Source organism: Oncorhynchus mykiss, chromosome 8 (genome assembly GCF_057628025.1).
Source record: "Oncorhynchus mykiss isolate SJ-2025 chromosome 8, ASM5762802v1, whole genome shotgun sequence".
NCBI classification, from domain to species: Eukaryota; Metazoa; Chordata; class Actinopteri; order Salmoniformes; family Salmonidae; genus Oncorhynchus; species Oncorhynchus mykiss.
Window position 1 is genome coordinate 20,591,292 of NC_143029.1, and position 22,175 is coordinate 20,613,466.

At 42.9% G+C, this 22,175-nt stretch overlaps 1 long non-coding RNA gene across 1 annotated transcript; it reads right to left on the reverse strand.

Moving 5' to 3' along the window:
• Positions 1-1,329: 1,329 nt before the first annotated feature.
• LOC149981446 (uncharacterized) lies at positions 1,330-4,826 on the reverse strand. Its single transcript, XR_016497656.1, has 2 exons — positions 4,631-4,826; positions 1,330-2,060 (listed from the first exon to the last, which is right to left on the reverse strand). It is a non-coding gene; the product is annotated as an uncharacterized LOC149981446 (long non-coding RNA).
• Between the last annotated feature and the right edge of the window lie 17,349 nt (positions 4,827-22,175).

Sequence of the window (22,175 nt, forward strand, 5' to 3'; positions counted from 1 at the left end):
TCCAAACGACTCATTGTTGAATTTGGGATTTCCAACATGTTGTGTACTCTTTATGTCCATTGGCCGATGAGCACCAATACATTTTATCTATATTTTCCCTTCCTTATTTCTCTTCGTATGACAAGGAATAAAAAGGATTTGCCTGTAGATTGTCGACTTGATTCATGATGATGACTGCTAGCTAAGATTTTGAAAGTATGATGTTGACATGATTAGTCCAATCAAAGCTAATGTACATATAACGCGTTTTGACGTCATTCTATCTGTGGCCAATGACCTTGAGTTTTCTTGGAAGGGCACATGTAATATAATGGGAAGCCTGGTGCGTGGAGCTGCCACAGGGCTTACCAGGCTGGGGAGACATACTGTTGGCCTGGTTCGTGGAATCAGAACAGGTCTCTGGCATGATCCAAAAGGCTGATATGTTGGATGTCTACCCTTACTAAGGACTTGAATTTGGCGATGACGTACTGTCCACATGAGTGACAAAACACTGAGCCAATCATAGCACAATGCTCCTATTTTCTGCTGGCTCGCCCCACCACCACAGAAAGCACTGAGCTAGGCTGAAACACCTGCATTTTGGAGCTATGTGTGTATGCAGCTTTATTAACTGAATTATATATATTTTTTTACATTGTTTGCAAATATGTATATATATATATTTATTTTTGCAAAACAATGTGGGGCTCAAAACAGGGGCCCTGTGACTCTTCCCCACCTGCCCTGAATGATGGGTCACCACTGGTGGTCTCACTGGTCTGGTAAAGAGATATGCTTTTAAACTACTTTGAAACTACTGACCCTTCCCCATAGTATTCTAGTATACCACTGTCATTCATGGGAGTACATTTTGACCCCCAACAACACACACGTGCCCACTTTGTTTGAACTTCAGAAATAACCAATACCATTAGTACAGAATTGAATAGGCAACTGAGTAGCTAAGTTTTGTTACGCAAGAGATTTCTCACAGACGTCCTAGTGTGTTCAGTGTCTCCAGACTGACCTCTCCCCTCCAGCACCCAGACAGCCATCTCTCCTTGGGGTGGGTGTAGACCCGCTGGCCCTGAGGAGCCACAAGGCTGTCCAGGAAGCAGCTCTCAGCCGGATACTATCAGGGCAAGACCTGCTAGAGTCACAACACTGATACAGCCGGTCACTGGCTCCTGATAAACAATGCTAAATATTGTTGTTATGGGCTGTGCCCCACGTTGCCCTATCACTGTGTTTTCTTCCACTATGAAGGATGCCTGTGAAATGGCAATAAGGTTGTGTTCACACACTGTGCAGGGAGTTTGTGATGAGTGATATGGATGGGAACTATGGTCATTGATGTGTGGGTAACACTTTATTTTAACAGTGCATTTACCAAATGCAAGTACAAGATAACTATCATAGGAAGCAATAGCAATTCCCATATGACCAACATTTCTTGAAGCCCAGCTGCATCATGGGAATGGACCTTTATTTCAGGCCAGTCTTGAGATTAATGCTATTCTAATTCAAGATGGGCTTTTCACGGTCCCCCATCACTTTTGGGAAGACACTATAGCGCTACAGCTTATCAGTGATAAGACCTGAAGGGCACTACTACCACACGTGCTTGACCCTTGCCCCTCCTCTCTGGCTCTCTATACCCAAGCAGCCCAGTACATTCTGCCCCAACCACCATGGATAATCTCTGGAAGAATGTGACAACAGTGGGGTCAGCTCCCTTATCGGGGCGCGTGGTGGTGGCCAAGGGGGCGGCCGGGTGCCAGCAGGCCCCCGATCACCCACACGTCCAGCTCCTCTTCACACACTCAGCGCGGGAAACACTGGGAGGGACAGCTGTGGCTGCAGAGGCCCAGGCCTGGAAAATACCTGTCATCAACGGGCCCGCAGAGCACCCAGAGGAATCTGAGGCCGTTCACACCAACCACCACAGATAGACGCAGGGAGAGAGAAAGGTGTCCCCGATAACTCCCAGATACACACTGCTCTGCTCTTTCCCACTGGGCTGGCAGATATCACGTGCCTGGACTAGGAGGATTTTTCACCCTGTATGAGAAACTGACCTGGGAGGGAAAGGAAAACAAAAACAACTATTCAGTTTTTCTACTTAGACGTCAAGGCCATTTTTGAATATTCAAAAGTCTTTAAAGTCATCTTAAAAGAGGACTTGGTTCTGTTTTATCATATAAAAGACCCTTCCATGCAGAAGCATCGTCCACTCACACAATAATGGCTTGATTGTAGATAGCGTGAATTATTTATCTGTTAATTTGTTTCTGTTGAAAGTATTGACCAGCCATGCTTACCTCATAAAAGGATATGGGAACAGAAGTTTAGTGGCCTCTTGGAATAATCTATTTATGTGATCTCAGTGAAACTTGGGCGGTGAATGGACCTGGAAGTGGCTGCCCATTGTTAGACCGGTCAACAGGATAAGCTGACAAATCTATGAGGCATAATGGCACACTCTATTCTTCTTATTGACCAAACATCTGTGGGGGGTTAACTGGTAGTTAGAGAAGTCCATGGGACCCAAGCTGGCTGCCCAGAGACGTGTTGCAGCCCTGTGTGACTGCGGAGCCAAGCCAATGGCCGTCGCTGCAATTGTTCGTAACCACGCTCTTTGTTTTCCTGTCGTGGATCTGGTTGCTGGTCTTGGTTCAGGTCCACCGATGAAGACGAAGCCACAGCCTCTCCTCTTTCCCAGACTGTAACCTGACAGGACCTGACTGCCAAAGGGACAGAGTAAATAACGGGCGGTGACAGAGGGCTGGCACGACACACACAGGGGCCTTAGTGTGCTCTAGGGTCCGGGCCAGGCAATGGCCAAGACCTGTAGGGAACGGACCGTGCGGGGTTAAGAGAAGGTCCCCTCCTCACCGGCACTGTGTGCTCCACTGGCCTGGCTGAGAACTCAAACAGACAGATATTAGCACAGATCATGATAATGTGATCTATTGTACCCACTACGAAAGGGCAGTGTTGAGATTATTTTGTGTCTCTTTACCCCCAATGAAACCCTTTTCCACAGAGAAGAAAGCCCAGCAGTGTGGAATGACGGGTAAGGCAAGGCTGTCATATCTACCCACTGCAGTTTGAGATGAATGACCATGGAAGGGAAGCTTGCTCTTGAAATGTGTCATGGCTTCTGCACTTCTCAGAGCAGGACTGTTTACTGGACCCAGAGTGGATGCGTCCACACATCCATGACCTCATATCCTGCATCACATCCAGCTAGCTCCCCATCATGATTTTTATTTCCTATCTAGCTTCGTCTTATGGCTCTGGTTTCTTCTCTGATGGGAGGATGTAGTCAGAATGGTTGGTATAATGGGCAAATTGGGCCCCTTTTCGTTTACCAGCAAATCTGATCCCAAAGGCAGAAAATACGTTTTTTTTTTGTTCAACTTGGCCCTTTGAGATGGAAATTTAGGGCTGGTTTGGTGAGAGCCAGCAGTGTTGGCAGAGCAGGTGCCAGTAACCACCTTACACACACACACACACACACACACACACACACACACACACACACACACACACACACACGTACATACACATGCAAGTACGTTAATACACACACTGCCCACACAGCCTGCACATGGCTTTCATGTTTTAAGATCAGAGGCCCTTGACCAAAATAACAATTTTTAAGTAACCCTGCAGACTGTAAGTGTTTGATATCTGAAACAAGACTCCTCTCATCTAAAATGCCACTTTTATATCCCAGCCTACTTGTATGCTCTCCCAATGGAGTTTGTCCTCACTGTTTTTCATTTTCTGTGCACAAAGGAAGATAACCGTCTTAGTTAAGACCTACTGTATCAGGTCCTGAAAAAGAAGAACTTCCTGAATATATTTATTGTGAAGATGTGGGAGAAAAATGTCTGAACATGGGGTTATGGACTCCTTTTTGGTCATTTGATTTAACACTGTGTATTTCTTGTGCTACCTGTTGATGTCACACAGTTTAGACACATAGATCAAACTGATTGGTTTGTTTGCAGCCCTCTGTCTGTTCCATTGGAAGACACTGTGTGAGATCGTACAATTGTATGAAGAAACAACCTGCCACACACCATCACACTCAGGAAACGCGGCCTCCCCAGAGGGTGGTCAGGGCAGAGGTCACACAGACCTCCCACGGGAAACACATAAACACATCCCCTGAGCTGTGATGTTGTTGTCACTGGACATAGATATTACGTGCCTTGTAATCTCTCGTAATGCATTCTTCAAATTGCAATGAAGGTAACCAAAGAGCTTGCAATTGAAGTCAGACATTGGAGATCACTAATACATAAACAATGTGATGAATAAGAGAACATAAATTAATGTTTGTTTGTTGTTTTTACGGCACCAATATTTGTTATTTTGTACAGGCAATAACATAAAGATAGCTTTGTGTGCTTTTCAATTAGTTGTAAATCTATTCTACAAATATTCCTCTGCAAAGTAGTTTTCAGATAGTAAATAATTAATTCCCAATTAATAAATTAATTACTTTCTGCATGGAAGCATATACTTTCAATTGACATTGCTAATTAACTTCTGATCAAGCATCTATCACCCCAGCACCCTGAGAGAAGAATGCCAGCCAGCGCAAGATATCACAGCGGGTATCTGAAACACCAACCTCTGGAAAGACACGGCGGCCGGGGAGGTGGTGGTGGGAGTGGTGCGGTAGCCACAGCAGTAGGGGGGATTTTGTCGTGGGGCTGTTGGGAAAATAATAGCTCCGAGGTAGACCGTGGCAAACAGGAAGGGTGTGTACAGGATCTCATTGCAGCTGCTGTGCCGAGCGTCGTCTGTTCCCACAGTCTTTGATGTGCGGGCACACAGCGCTCTGTGCCATGAGATAAACACTCTGGGATAGCGGGTTTGTTTGTGTTACACATAACTCCTTAACGAGAAGTGCCCGGGCCAGCCGCTGGGAGCCTGAGAGAACACCAGATGGGGGGGGAGAGAGAGGTGGGTTCGCGGGCAGCGCAAGGGTAGTGGGATACGTGTGGTCGACCGCGTGCTAATTGATCATTGACATGGACGCCATTGATTGCTTCACGCCGTGGTATTTGGGTTTCTATACCGTCGTTTCCCAATGGGGACCCTGGTTTCCTCTGCCACATTCCCTTGGTTGTCTGTGATAGGTTTTTAACTGTCTTTCCACACCATAGGTTGATACTATAATAAACTTTCAATGGATAATGTTATGGAAATAGCCCAGGCCTGCTGCCTATTCCTTCCAGAATTTAGCCTATGCATTTTGTGGTCTACATTACTCTTCCCACAGCTTGGTCCTCAATAGGCTACACTGTCCCAAAAATACTTATTACAGGAAAAATGAATAGACATAATAATGGTTTATTACTTGTTCATCGCCGTATTAAATAGTTAATTAGGTGTTATATCATGAAATGAATTTAACCAAAGAAGCATCCCAGAAGGGGACATCAGTCCATGTTGGTCATTTCATGACCATTCCTGTTCACATTATATTTGTGACCCGATTCAGGAAACAAGGCGTGTGTCACACACACGACTTCACAGGAGAGACGTTTGAACGTAAACATTTTTTTTTTTTCAAAATGCGTTTTTTTTTGGCAGAAATGCCTTCTTGAACATGTGAACTTTCATGTATCTTAATAACAAACTTGTATGCCATCTGGGAATACCAATACAATTGTTAAATTACGAGCCTTGTTGGTTAAGACACAGAAAAAGGAATTAGCCTTCCCACTAGCCATGATTGGCTGAGATAATTAGTGGGTTGTGTAACGTCGGAAGAGTGATGGGTGTGGAGTCAGGCGCAGAGAGCAGAAGTTTCACGGGAAAACGCTTTAATTTTCTCAGTAAACAAGAACAGGTACAAAAATGGGTGAAGCCAAAACACAGGAGCAAACACAACCCAAAGACCACTGTTACATAACCCGGACAGCGAAAACCCAAAATCAACCATATACAGTGCCTTGCGAAAGTATTCGGCCCCCTTGAACTTTGCGACCTTTTGCCACATTTCAGGCTTCAAACATAAAGATATAAAACTGTATTTTTTTGTGAAGAATCAACAACAAGTGGGACACAATCATGAAGTGGAATGACATTTATTGGATATTTCAAACTTTTTTAACAAATCAAAAACTGAAAAATTGGCCGTGCAAAATTATTCAGCCCCTTTACTTTCAGTGCAGCAAACTCTCTCCAGAAGTTCAGTGAGGATCTCTGAATGATCCAATGTTGACCTAAATGACTAATGATGATAATACAATCCACCTGTGTGTAATCAAGTCTCCGTATAAATGCATTCAGCTCATACAAGGAGAAGACTGATCAGAGATGCAGCCAAGAGGCCCATGATCACTCTGGATGAACTGCAGAGATCTACAGCTGAGGTGGGAGACTCTGTCCATAGGACAACAATCAGTCGTATATTGCACAAATGTGGCCTTTATGGAAGAGTGGCAAGAAGAAAGCCATTTCTTAAAGATATCCATAAAAAATGTTGTTTAAAGTTTGCCACAAGCCACCTGGGAGACACACCAAACATGTGGAAGAAGGTGCTCTGGTCAGATGAAACCAAAATGGAACTTTTTGGCAACAATGCAAAACGTTATGTTTGGCGTAAAAGCAACACAGCTGAACACACCATCCCCACTGTCAAACATGGTGGTGGCAGCATCATGGTTTGGGCCTGCTTTTCTTCAGCAGGGACAGGGAAGATGGTTAAAATTGATGGGAAGATGGATGGAGCCAAATACAGGACCATTCTGGAAGAAAACCTGATGGAGTCTCCAAAAGACCTGAGACTGGGACGGAGATTTGTCTTCCAACAAGACAATGATCCAAAACATAAAGCAAAATCTACAATGGAATGGTTCAAAAATAAACATATCCAGGTGTTAGAATGGCCAAGTCAAAGTCCAGACCTGAATCCAATCGAGAATCTGTGGAAAGAACTGAAAACTGCTGTTCACAAATGCTCTCCATCCAACCTCACTGAGCTCGAGCTGTTTTGCAAGGAGGAATGGGAAAAAATGTCAGTCTCTCGATGTGCAAAACTCATAGAGACATACCCCAAGCGACTTACAGCTGTAATCGCAGCAAAAGGTGGCGCTACAAAGTATTAACTTAAGGGGGCTGAATAATTTTGCACGCCCAAAAGTTTTTTGATTTGTTAAAAAAGTTTGAAATATCCAATAAATGTCATTCCACTTCATGATTGTGTCCCACTTGTTGTTGATTCTTCACAAACAAATACAGTTTTATATCTTTATGTTTGAAGCCTGAAATGTGGCAAAAGGTCGCAAAGTTCAAGGGGGCCGAATACTTTCGCAAGGCACTGTACCACCTAAATACAATAACAACAAGCCTGCACAACCACAAGCGGGCTAAACAAACTTAAATAATACCCACCCCAAAAGCCCAACAAGGAACGGGTGAAAACAATTAGACAAAAACAAACGAAAAGGAAAAAGGGATCGGTGGCAGGTAGTAGACCGGCGACGACGACCGCCGAGCGTCACCCGAACAGGAAGAGGAGCCACCTTCGGTGATATTCGTGACAGATTGGACATGCCGAGAGAAGAGTTCAGATTGGTCTGCCATAGAAGCTCGTCAGTCTGTGTTGGTAATCCTGTCGAACGCGGCTTTTAAAAAAAAGTATTGTGTAGTGGAGCTGCATATTTGTGTCTCTCCACTTTCTGGAGGATAAAGTTTTAAAATCAGTGGAATTAGAGTATGATAGCTAAAGAGATGGAGGAAACACCTGTCTCCGGATTACATCTTCAAACTAAGGTCAACAGGGGCATGGCATTCCAGACAGGGAGACGCGTCCATGCACGATGATGTATACAGGTAAGATAGTCTAGCGTCAGCTAGCTCCGTTTTCAGATATGACATGTTTTCTAATTTTGACAGAAAGTGGTTTAATTTCTAGCTAAAGTGTACCGTTAGCTAGCTCATGTTAGCTGGCTGGCTCCCTAACTGACGTTATTATTTGTTTCCCAGAGCCGTGTGCAGTTTTAGTTAGAGCCTAATGTTAGCTAGCTAACATTGAACATGGTTGGTTAGCTCCCAGCATTGTGGCATTTTTGGCACTGTTTTTTTGTTTAACTAGCTAACTTTGGCTGGCTGGCTCGTTAACTAACATTACGTGATGTGTGTACAACACCCGTTGAATATACCAGGTGTCAGTAAACGTCTGCAAAAAAGCGTAATGAAATTGTTGCCAGCAGAGCTGGTTAGGCTGTTTTCATGCAATCCAGAGGTAAACAAATCATTGGCCAGAGTGTCAAGTGTGCGCTTCGAGAGCGAAACGAGATGGGTGGGGCTAAAGCTTATGGTGCGGGTGTGAACAATGCTGAATGTGTGTAGACAAAGAAGAGATCTTCACTAGATCGCAAACATTCAAAGGCGATTTTCTCAAATGTGAGATTACAAGTTGAACAACTTTCAAAGCTAAATTACTTCCCCATTGTTCCTCAAATGCAGTGTATGATACACAATTGTGTAGCTCTAAGTCTCTACTTTTGTCTAATGTAAAAAACACAATTTCAAATTTTGCTACATAAGACCGAATCCAGGTGGTGAGTCCCATTTTTCCATTAGTCATGCATTTTGTTTTATATCATGTTTTAGAGTGCTTTCCCATTGCGCATAGTTGCAGAAAAGGCTTCATTGTCTTCTTGTGGATGTTATTCTGCTCCTGTTTTAGGATACAGTGGTTGGAGCGAATCCCTTTTGTCCTCTCAGACACCCATAAAACATTAGACTCACCTTGGGAATTCTGAGTACTGAGAGACTATGGTATCAAATGGTAGTGAGGCAGACATTCCTCTGTGGGCTAAATAAAGTCTGTGAGACACACTTTTTCAGAGTCAGAGGATACTTTCAAGTAGAAACAGAGGTCACTGTGTGTGTGTGTGTGTGTGTGTGTGTGTGTGTGTGTGTGTGTGTGTGTGTGTGTGTGTGTGTGTGTGTGTGTGTGTGTGTGTGTGTGTGTGTGTGTGTGTGTGTGTAAATCCCATTACACTGTCATTGCCATGTATGGCATTGAACTGAACTCTGATTTTAGTATTTCCAAAGCATCATAGGTGACATGAACAACTCTGCTATTACCAAATCTTGTGATGAAAAACATTTTCCAAACTGTGTTCTAGAGGGCATTGGCAAGGGTCAGATTCATTGTAATGGTTGTAAACCTGTGTGTTAAATGTGTGCTGAGCTGTGAAGCTTGTATGAGTCCGAGAGACAGGAGAGAAGGGAAGGCCGGGAGTATTGAGGGTGGTCGGTCAGTTGCCTGGGTCAATCCTTCATCAGTCACCTTGTACCTCCGTCCCAGGCCAACAACTTTCTGAGGGCCAGCCGTGCCACCCTTGTATCGACGTGATTGGGACCCTTGGTGACCGGCTGTTAATAGTGTGAGGGGAAGGGCAGCGTCAGGGCCAGGTCGAATGGCAGGCTGGTCAGCACGGCGGCGTTCCTCCTCACCTAAACCGAAAGGTCAAATGTTCACATCACATATGAGCTGGCATTTCCCCATCTGTTCACACCTGAACCGACTGCTGCTCCATGAACAGTATACCACCCCACTACGCGCCTCAGTCTACTCCACCTACCCTGGTATTAGATTTGTACTCTTGTGCCCTTTCTGTATATGACTGTCAAATAGAGCTGTGGGGGCAAAACTGTCATTGTATCTAATGAAGTGTGAATTTCTCTGTGCCAGAGGGAATTTCTGTGTCTTTGCTTTAAAAACAAGTTCACGGTTGATTTGGCATTATGTTGCTGAATGTTAAGACATTTTTCACTTTGGCAAACACCCGCTTTCTTGTTTGTGACCCCTTTTGTGGGCTTGAAAATAGACAATGTCTTCTGTGAGCCATTGTTCAGGTCTATTTATAAAGCGAAAAAGTGGTGAGAGACAAACAACCACTGAGTTCCCCAAGGTACAGTTGTAACCACCGTTTCAGAAGAATTCTTAAGAGATGCGACATTACCCCTTGGTAAAGCTTTGACCATTGAGAATAATGTAACATTTAATTTGTTTTGACTATTCATCACAATAAACCAATAGTAAGAGATTTAGTGGTTTGGTTTGCACTTGGTTCAACTAGGTGCACATCATTTGAATTACATATATGAATATATGTAAGGCAATACAAACATTATGTAGGTTAGTCACCAATTCAATTCAGTTCATGTTTTATTATTCTGTGAGACATTGCTTTGAGCAAAACAACAATTTGAATGTATGTTGTTTTGTGGCCTTATGCTACAAGGCCTGTCAGATCTGGTTCTACAGTTGTGCCAGTATAGCAGACAGTTCCAAAGCAAGACTGTTTTCTCTTGTTTCTGATTTTTTATTATAATGACATCTGAATTATTCATTACAAATTACCATTGGAATGAAGCTTTTTACTCGCTCCACTGCATCCACATACACTATATTTACAAAAGTATGTGGACACCCCTTCAAATTAGTGAATTCCAACTCTATATTAATGCCCGTGACTTTGGAATGAGATGTTCAATGAGCATGTCCAAATACTTTTGGTTATGTAGTGTATTTAAATCCACCATGTAAACCTTTATGGTTTAAGTCTTTAAACAGTCAGTGAAGGTCAATGGTAGGAGTGTGTAATTTTGTCACGTTTAATAAGAAAAGGTTGATTACATCACTGTCTTTCAAGCACATACAAAGCATCATCCTACTTAGAGAATAAGAGAGGATGGGCACAATAGGCTGAGCGCCTTAGCACAGCTCATGATTATGCAAAGTGAACCAGCTACTTACACAACTCCCCCCTTTATTAGTGCGACCTTTGTCAGAGCGCTTATTGTCGCCGCCTAACCCCACACGTTCCAGAGATGGTATCGGAGGGGCACAGGGTGTGGAATCTGAGCTCCAGCACATTCCCCAGAAGAGACAGGGGTGTGGGAAAGACCTTGACGGCTGTGCCCCTCCCTGGATCAGCTGATCCCCCCCCCCCACCCTTTACCATGTTTGATTACTGAAACACTGATACAGTTTCCATTGAAGCAGAGTCAAGATTTTGGGAAAATCCCCAATACAAGAGTTCAGAACGTGACCAGAGCACAGCTCAGACTCTGGGCTGCTATTTCTGTTAGATTGCTCTGATTGTGCTCCTTTTAATTTATGCTGCAGAGCAAATAGAAAAGTCTGTCGCTCGGAGCCGTGTTTCAAAATCAGGTCCCACAAAACAGGACCACCGTGTTGAGTGGGACGTTACTGTAGGGGCTTCTGAAATGGTTCTTGTGAAGTGGTTGGAAAGGCTTGATTAACTTCTCCCCCTTGTTTCATTTCTATTTTCCCATTTCTTCGGCTCACGATGGCAGAATTAGTGATAGCATTTCCATAGTATTCATACTTTGTAATATAAGTTGTTTTGGCGCTTCCAATGAGATCTAACCAACTTACAAAAAATAACAATATAAATAAAGAGAAGTTTAAACACATTTTTTACTGTACAATATCATATTCTTCCCTTTTTAAAAGCACTATCTCTGAGAAGGAATTTTATTTTATTACCAAGCGAGACTGTTTGAGACCCTCACAATGTCAGTCACTGAGTCCTACGTTTTAATTGAAAACATAAATAACGATGATAGTTGTTGGGCAGTGAATCATCTACATTTCCACAATCCTTTAGCCTACTTACATCACTGTGACTGATACAGAAAAGTTGGCACTTGTCTGAAGTGCACTTATCAGGAGTTGACTGTAGGCTTTAACAGAATGTGTACGTACCTTTCCCAGGTGGCCTTATACAGGCTCCAGGTGAGCATATATTCATTGTTCAGCCACCTGTTGATTATTTAACTCTGGGAAAGTCAATGTAATAGGGGTTCCATGTTTTTTTGCCCGTTTCCTTGGTTGTTGTATTGGACAAGGCGCCATTTCCAACACAACACAATTAGGGTGGCACGCTGCAGCAGATGAAGCCGATAAGAGTGATGGTAATTACATGTTGATCACATCACTTCCGTCTCAGTCAGCAGCCAGGAACTCAAACATAAATTAATTCCTGTGTTGCTAAGCAGAGTTAGGAAACACAACTGTCCACCCCTTACTGACAGACAACATTTTGGAATACCCACTGACATTGTTTTCACAGTGCAATCAGCAGGATTTTATTTTTTACATCTTGTGTAAATATTACACTTAAATAAAGTATGCAGCTGTACCTTGTATTGTTGCAAGTACAGTGCAATAAATCCCATAGAGAAAAGTGAGGTCTGTGTTTGTCAGTTGACAATGCATGGCTTTACATGTGGCCTTCAGTTCTCAAACATTTACTATCTTTGTTTTTGATGTTCGATTCTATCAGTTGACCTCCAAATCTACATATTAGTCAGAAAGTTTTATATAGCTAGAGCTGTACATAATTTCCACAAGAACAGGTTATATATGAACTCTTAATCACTTTAATCCACTGCGATCTGTCAGAATAGCTGTCTGGTAGTTAAAATGAAACCCTAACCTGTGGTTTATCCCATCACTCAGTAGTCCTGGGAGTCGCTGTGTTAATGTGCTGCTGGCCCTGCCAACAGTGACATACTCAACACAGACCTCACCTCAAGTCTACTGACTGGTCGTCTTCTACACACTGACATTGAGCAATGACATTTTGAAATTGTGATTTATTTACCCCTATTCAAATGTCATTCCGTTTGGTCCACATATTGTAACACAATGAATTAACAGTATAAATGTATATGCTAATAAATTACCTTTCCATTTCAGTTAGTCCCCAGGTTGTTATCCAAGGAGTTATTTAGTTGTGATGCACTTTTACTCTCAGACAAGATCTCGTTAAAATACCCTCTTTAGATTGAGGAAGGGACTGAGTGGAGTGTGAGAGTTTCACAGCAGTGTATTTAGAGCAGGCAGCAAAACGGAGGCCGGGTACACTTGAGGATGTCAACGCTTGGCAGAAGAAGAGACGTCTCCAGGTGGCTGAGTGGTATACCTTGGGAGGAAATCTCATCAGGTAAGCACTAGCAAGAGAGGGAGGGAGGGAGGGAGAGAGAAAGATAGAGGGAGACGAGAGAGAGAAAAAGAGAGTGAATGAGGGAGATGGGGGAGAGAGACAAAGAGAGAGAGAGAAAGAGAGAGTGAGAGCCGAGTCTCCCTCCAGGGCACCTCTCCTTTGAACTGGGCCCTGCCTGCGTGCTGACTTCCTGTGCAGACCGCACGCACCCTCCCTGCCAATTTGGCAGCCCTCTCGCACCTCGCTCAACATCACCAGCAAATTTATTCTGGCATTGTGTGGAGAGGGCCAACACCACCTGCGGCCATTCAGACCTGCTCTGTTCTCTTCTCACCGAGGAGTGCTTTAAGTGGCTGTCGCTGCTCTATAGCTAACTCCCAATGTGGATGCAAGAGAAAGTAATATGCAGAGAAAGTGGGACGGAAATGTGTGTGTGAGACCTACAGTATAGTATGCAGGTCTGAAACAGCACAGCTCTGATGGCATGAGATAGTTTCAATTCAAAGCACAAGTGTCTTCACCGCTTCTGTTGAAAGCTGACCTCAGGAGTTCAGAACACTACTTTTCTGCCAATCACAGTCCTACAGTCTGGGAAACTGTGTTCACTGTGAAAGAAGATCTTCATATCTCCACTATTCCCATCACATCTAAAAAAAGAGGTAGCATGAGAAGTTGTGGATATTGATGACTTTCATCAGCACAGACAATGCTGGATCTCTGTATGGGAGACAATGTCTACTCTTGAATTGACTTAACATCTTGATATTGGTCTGTGGGGTTCTGGGAGTTCAGCAAAATGGTGCTGTTTCCCCAATCAAAATTAATTGCCAACAATATTCAAAAGAAAATTGGGCCATGAATTATGCGAAAGTGATAGTCTAAACGTAAGCAGAAGATTTGACGTTATATATGTATTCATGTGTATCTATTGGGGTGTGTTTTCTGTAACCTACAGGCGCTACGGTAGACAAGACAGACTCTCTTTCTCTTTCTCTCTCTCTCTCTCTCTGCTTGCTAGTTGGCATTACAAAGGCAGCATAAATCAGGCAGTATGTTCCTAAAGAGCAGCTCTGCAGCAGTAATGGGGCTCTGACAGTGAGGAAGCATAACAACCCAGTTGGCCGTTTCCTCACATGTCAAAGGATCCAGCCATGTTGGAAGCCAAGCCTTCTGCTAGCTGCTTAGTCTATAAGGCCATTCTGTTCTGTACAGGAATGTAAAGGAGTGTGGATTAATCAGCAGTAGCCACAATGCTTCTCTCACCTTATCTGCTATCAGGCCTGGGCTGGGTCCTTTCCCCTGCAGGTTAGCCAGATTAAATAATCTTGTAGAGAAGTTATACGTTTTGGGTGGGGGGCAGTGAGACAAATGGATCTCAGGGCATAATTAGACCATTGTTTATACGTCTGAGCTGGGCAACACCCGTCAAAATATATTAGTGAACATGAATTAGTGGTGGCACGCACCCCCAGGCTGAGAAATGATCAGTCATGGAGTGAAATGAATGAAACAGGAAGAACTGTGCAGATACACATTTTTGTAACAGACTAAAACTGAGGGAGATTTTACTGTAATTCTGTTACCAAGATTGCATCTGCAGTTTTTTCAGTAAATGTTATTTACTGTGTAAATTGTTCAAACTAATCATTATGCACGTAGTTGTATGCTTCGTTAAACTTTAAAATATATATTTTTGGCTCTTTAAAGTAAAAAATCGGAGTCTCAGCATAATTCCGTTACTGTGGGATTGCCCAATACATGGTGTTTTACATGAATATGGGATTACATTGTGATAAAGTGCGTCTCGGTGAGAGGTGTAGGAGTCAGGCGCAGGAGAGTAGGGATTTCTGAGAAGCGTGTTTAATATAGATATATGTATACATAGTCCACCAATACAAAATTGGCCCAGATGAATATCCAAACTACGCTCTCGAAGGAACGGAAACTCGTGACAATACACGGAGGAACAACCACAGTTCCGACACTACATACACGTACGTAAATGCGAAAACAATAAACAGCATAGAATACCGAACGCAAATACCCACAAACTTAATCCTGCACGAATTAAGGCAGGTAACAGGTGCTCTATATACACACATAAATAAAATAAATTGAAACCAGGTGTGAAAAGGAACACAGACAAAACAACCAGAAAAGGAAAAAGGGATCGGTAGCGGCTAGTAAACCGGCGACGCCGAGCGCAAAGCGCCGCCCGAACAGGGAGAGGAGTTACCTTCGGTAGAAGTGACATACATAAGGGTTTTCCTGACCACAGAACCTGATGCTATAGAATCAATCATTATACAGTCAATATAATCCAGTTCTTCTAAAGATATGGTCATTTGGTCTCTCCGGCAAATGGTTTATGAACTGATATGGAAAACGACACCAGATTCAAAACATAGAATTGTTCTATTTAAATCATTATACAATGTTCTTGCAACCAATAGAATGTTATATATATGGGGGATACAACAATCACAGCCCTGCCAATTTTGCTGCGAAGAGACAGAATCATTAGAGCATTTGTTTTGGTACTGTGCATATGTAGCTTGTTTTTGGTCGCAGGTCCAGGAATGGCTGAAGAATTGCAACATTTACCTGGAGCTAACTCTGCAGGTAGCACTACTGGATGATTTGAAACGTCATAATCAATCAATCAATAATATCATAATACTTTTAGCAAAAAATGGTATCTGTGATTTAAAATCTGTATAAACTATGAGAATAGAAAGGTTCAGAACTTTTGTGAAACATCTATACTGTGTCTGTAAAATGTATATAAATTCTGAAGTTTTGTGAAACAGCACAGTTTCACGAACTGCACAAAAAATGTATGTCAAATAGAAATCAAACTGGATGGTTTCCGAAATATATGGGAGAGGTTGAGGGTAGCGGAAGGATAGGAGTAAAAACAAACTAAATATAACTATTGTAAAATAGACTGTGTTCGTAAAATGTATGTATAAGCAGGAAGTAGACACCTAAGTGTTGTTGTTCATTCGTTTTCTCCAATTAGGGGAGGGGTGGTAAGGTTAGAGGAAAATAATACAGGAAAATATATTTTATATACTGTGTATGTATGTATGCATGTATGTATGTATGTATGTATGTATACTGTTGTACCAGTCAAAAGTTTGGACACACCTACTCATTCTAGGGTTTTTCGTAATTTTTTACTATTTTCTACATTGTAGAATAATAGTGAAGACATCATAACTGTCACGCCCTGACCTTAGAGATCCTTTAAATTCTCTATTTGGTAGGTCAGGGTGTGATTATATTTCTTTGTTGGCCGAGTATGGTTCCCAATCAGAGGCAGCTGTCTATCATTGTCTCTGATTGGGGATCTTACTTAGGCAGCCCTTTTTCCCACTTTCTGTTGTGGGATCTTGTCTTTGTGTGTTGCATGTGTTTGCACTCCTTGCTTTATGTTCGTTGAGTTGTTTATTGTTTTTGGTGAAACATTTCAAATGAAAGAAAATGTACGCCTACCACGCTGCGCCTTGGTCTTCATGTAACGACAGACGTTACAATAACTATGAAATAACACATATGGAATCATGTAGTAACAACAAAAGTGTTAAACAAATCAAAATATATTTTATATTTGAGATTCTTCAAAGTTGTCACGCCCTTGTGCTTGTCTCCACCCCATCCAGGTGTTGCACATCTTCCCCACTTATCCTCTGGGTATTTATACCTGTGTTTTCTATCTGTCTGTTGCAAGTTGGTCTTGTTTGTGCAAGCCTACCAGCAGTTTGTCTCAGCTCCTGTTTTTCGCTAGTCTCTCTTTTTCCCGTCCTCCTAGTTTTTTACCTTTGCCTGTCCTGACTCTGTACCCGCCAGCGTGACCACTGCCTGTCTCTGTGCCTGCCTGCCGTCCTGTACCTTTGCTTCACCTCTGGATTATGTACCTCTGCCTGACCTGAGTCTGCCTGCCATCCTGTACCTTGGCCTCTGCTCTGGATTATCGACTCCTGCCTGCCTTGACCTGTCGTTTGCCTGCCCCTGTGTTTACAATAAACATTGTTACTTCACATAGTCTGCACTTGGGTCTTACCTTCATTCCTGATAAAAGTAGCCACCCTTTGTCTTGATGACAGCTTTGCATACCCTTGGCATTCTCTCAACCAGCTTCATGAGGTAGTCACCTGGAATGCATTTCAATTAACAGGTGTGCCTTATTAAAGGTTCATTTGTGGAATTTATTTCCTTAACGCATTTGAGCCAGTCAGCCCTATTTGGTAAAAGACCTAGTCTACATTATCACAAGAACAGCTCAAATAAGCAAAGAGAAATGACAGTCCATCATTACTTTAAGACATAAAGGTCTGTCAATTTCAAGTGCAGTCGCAAAACCATCAAGCACTATGATGAAACTGGCTCTCATGAGGACTGCTGCAGGAAAGGAAAACCCAGAGTTACCTCTGCTCCAGAGGATAAGTTCATTAGAGTTAACTGCACCTCAAATAGCCCCCCCAAAAAGGGCTATTTGACCAAGGAGAGTGATGGAGTGCTGCATCAGATGACCTGGCCTCCACAATCACCTGACCTCAACCCAATTGAGATGGTTTGGGATGGGTTGGACCGCAGAGTAAAGAAGCAGCCAATAAGTGCTAAGCATATGTGGGCTCTCCTTCAAGACTGTTGGAAAAGCATTCCAGGTGAAGTTGGTTGAGAGGATGCCAGCTGTCCTCCAGATGTGATGTTTGGCATTCAGGCCAAATAGTTCCATCTTGGTTTCATCAGACCAGGTGCCTTTTGGCAAACTCTAAGTAGGCTGCCATGTGACTTTTACTGAAGAGTGGCTTCCGCAGAGATGGTTGTCCTTCTGGAAGGTTCTCCCATCTCCTCAGAGGAACTTGTGAGCTCTGTCAGAGTTACCATCGGGGTTTTAGTCACCTCCCTGACCAATGCCCTTCTCCCCCGCTTTCTCAGTCTTGGAGCTCTACGGACAATTCCTTCGACCTCATGGCTTGGTTATTCCTCTGACATGCACTATCAACTGTGGGACCTTATATAGACAGGTGTGTGCCATTCCAATCAATGTCCAATCAATTGAATTTACCACAGATGGACTCTAATAAAGTTGTAGAAACATCTCAAGGATGATCAATAAAAACATTATGCACTTGAGCTCAATTTTGAGTCTCATAACAAATGGTCTGAATACTTATGTACGTAAATAAGGTATTTCTGGTTTTTATTTTAATATGTTTGCAAAAACTTCTAAAAATCAATTTTCACTTTGTTATTATTGGTTATTGTGTTTAGATTGATGAGGAAAACATTTAATCAATAGTAGAATATGGGTGTAACGTAACAAAATGTGGAGGGGTCTGAATACTTCAAGGGGTCTGAATACTTCCGAATGCACTGTCTATACAGTTTAAGTCGGAAGTTTACATCCACCTTAGGCAAATACATTTAAACTCAGTTTTTCACAATTTGACATTTTTAATACTAGGAAAGATTCCCTGTCTTAGGTCAGTTAGGATCACCACTTTATTTTAAGAATGTGAAATTCAGAATAATAGTGTAGAGAAGGATTTATTTCAGATTTAATTTCTTTCATCACATTTCCAGTGGGTCAGAAGTTTACATACACTCAATTAGTATTTGGTAGCATTGCCTTTAAATTGTTTAACTTGGGTCAAACGTTTTGGGTAGCCTTCCACAAGCTTCCCACAAAAAGTTGGGTGCATTTTGGCCCATTCCTCCTGACAGAGCTGGTATAACTGAGCCAGGTTTGTAGGTCTCCTTGCTCACACACTCTTTTTCAGTTCTGCCCACAAATTTAGGATTGAGGATTGAGGTCAGGGCTTTGTGATGGCCACTCCAATACCTTGACTTTGTTGTCCTTAAGTAATTTTGCCACAACTTTGGAAGTATGACATTTGGAAGACCCATTTGCGACCAAGCTTTAACTTCCTGACTGATGTCTTGAGATGTTGCTTCAATATATTCACATAATTTTCCTGCATCATGATGCCATCTATTTTGTGAAGTGCACCAGTCCCTCCTGCAGCAAAGCACCCCCACAACATGATGCTGCCACCCCCGCGCTTCACGGTTGGGATGGTGTTCTTCGGCTTGCAAGCCCCCTTTTTCCTCCAAACATAACCATGGTCATTATGGCCAAACAGTTCTATTTTTGTTTCATCAGACCAGAGGACATTTCTACAAAAAGTAGGATATTTGTCCCCATGTGCAGTTGCAAACCGTAGTCTGGCTTTTTTATGGATATTCTGGAGCAGTGGCTTCTTCCTTGCTGAGCGGCCTTTCAGGTTATTTCGATATAGGGACTAATTTTACTGTGGATATAGATAGTTTTGTACCTGTTTCCTCCAGCATCTTCACAAGGTCCTTTGCTGTTGTTCTGGGATTTATTTGCACTTTTCACACCAAAGTATGTTCATCTCTAGGAGACAGAACGCGTCACCTTCCTGAGCGGTATGACGGCTGCGTGGTCCCATGGTGTTTATGCTTGCGTACTATTGTTTATACAGATGAACGTGGTACCTTCAGGCGTTTGGAAATTGCTCCCAAGGATGAACCAGACTTGTGGAGGTATGCAATTTTGTTTCTGAGGTCTTGGATGATTTATTTAGATTTTCCCATGATGTCATGCAAAGAGACACTGAGTTTGAAGGTAGGCCTTGAAATACATCCACAGGTACACCTCCAATTGACTCAAATGATGTCAACTATCAGAAGCTTCTAAAGACATGACATCATTTTGTGGAATTTTCCAAGCTGTTTAAAGGCACAGTCAACTTAGTGTATGTTCACTTCTGACCCACTGTAATTGAGATACAGTGAAATAATCTGTCTTTAAACTATTGTTGGAAATATGACTTGTGTCATACACAAAGTGGACGTCCTAACCGACTTGCAAAAACTATAGTTTGTTAACATGAATTTTGTGGAGTGGTTGAAAAACAAGTTTTAATGACTCCATCCTAAGTGTATGTAAACTTCCGACTTCGTCTGTATATTTACAAAAATATCTATGGGGGATTGGAAATGATGCAGACAATTACAGTGATGGAAGCTACAATCTATTTGAAATATTAAAGCTGATCTAACCCCCCTCACAAAAAAAAATCTAATAATAATAATAATAATAATAATAATAATAATAATGATAATAATAATCTGTTTCTCCGTGTGCTCACCAGTCTCTCCATGTACAGTACAGTGTGATGCTTCTACTACTACAGCAACTCTTTCCTGACAATGAAAACATTGAGAGAGCTTTGTGGCTTGGTTTCCTCGCCCGTTGAGAGAGAGGAGGATAATTGTATGTTACCCAATGAAAGAGAGTTATTCATTTGACAAACCAACAGGAAAAGTGGTGGGAAGCCATAATATAAAACCATAAGGATGTGGTGGCGGGGACATTTTCCCACGAGATTAGATTATAGTCCAGATCATACATGGGTTTTGTTTAGCTAACATTGTTACCTTTAACCAAAGTCATCACCATCATTGTCATCATAGTTGAATTATACAGTGTATCTTGAACCAGTAATCCAAGGAAATAAAACATCATTCATTTCGATATGGACAAAGTAATGTTCCTTGCAGAGACAAAGCCTTGTGATATTTATTGTGCCGAAATGACCTGATCTCATTCAAGACCACACACAAGAAATATACAACACTGATATGTAGAACCCCCCCCCCCCCACACACACACACATAAATCAAACCATTTCAGTCCATAATGTACACTATTAACAAAACAACAAGGCACGTTAAACATAAGTGTGAATCCACAATACATCCTTAGTGTCTTTGGTGGCATTCTAATGACTTGTGGCATCCACCATATTTACTTGCAAACATATTGAGCCAGTGTGTTTGGGTCCACTAAGGCTGTGTTTAGACTGACAGACCAATTCCGATCTCTGATTGCTCAAAAGACCAATTAGTGAACAAAAGATCAGAATTGGACTGTCTGTCTAAACATAGCCTTAGTCAGCTAGCTGACTCCTGTTTATTTTATTCTGACTGCTAGACAGTGTGTTGCCTTGGCCCCTCAGTGAAGGCTGGCTCCCACACTGGCTTGTATATGTGAACAAGGCTGTCCCCTGAGCAGGAGGCCCTGAGAGTGAGAGAGACCAGCGCTCCCACAGACAGACACCGTGAGGACCAGAGCCTGGGTAGGTGACCCAGGTCATAGCCTCTCTCCCTCTAACATGATCATTAACTACCCCCTTCTTTTTCCTTTTCACCTCTCTCAATCTCTCTCTTTCTACCTCTCTTAAGTCTCTCTCTTCTACTGTACCTCAAACTCAATTTTCCCTATTCTCACTGTTCCCATGTAATGACATCTGTAGAACAGGTCCTGAGAATGACAGTGAAAAGAGAAGAAGAGAAATGAGGAGGACAAGAGAGGACAAGAGAGGGAGAGAATGAAGAACATGAAGAACAGAGGTGAGGGTGAGGCACAGTGTGAGAAGAGAGGGGGAGTAGAGAAAGAGGAGAGGTGTGGAGCTGCCGAGGGGTTAAGTGCAGTGGGTTAGGTGGAAAGGAGGAGGGGGGGTCATGTGAGAGGGTCTGCCTGCATTGGATCTGCTCCAGGGCCCCCTCCTCCCACCCCCCTCCTCTCCCAGGACCATTCTCATGGCTCCCAAGCCTGAGACTCCCAAGGAGAGGGGCCGTCCATCAGTGACTTACGTTGCCCCTCCACCTAAACCACAGAGGCCTTTTTGTGACAGGCCCACGCCTGTCACCCGCAATCGCTCCCCCAGGACACGGTGCAGCGGCTGCCCACTGGGGTCGCCCCCAAGGCACGGATCAGGTGACGTTCCCACCACAGCTCCCTCCACGGCTCGCTGCGCTCCCTGCACGAACAACAGCAAAGTCTCTGGAGACACACTCGCTTTCTCTCACAACACACACTCTCTTTCTCTCCCTTTTTGAAATACACACACACACTCATGCAAACAGATGGAGACTGGCTTATACACACACACTGCAAGCTCCTTCTCTAAATAAGAAAATATTTTTATTGGCACCTGCGTCTCCAGCCGTCCAGACCCTTAACATGTCTGGGAATCTTACAAAACTTTTTAAATCTGCCTCTGAATGACAGTAAATGTAGCCAGATTAACCAAATCAGAGGCCCCGCTATCTTGATTAACTTCGTATCAATTA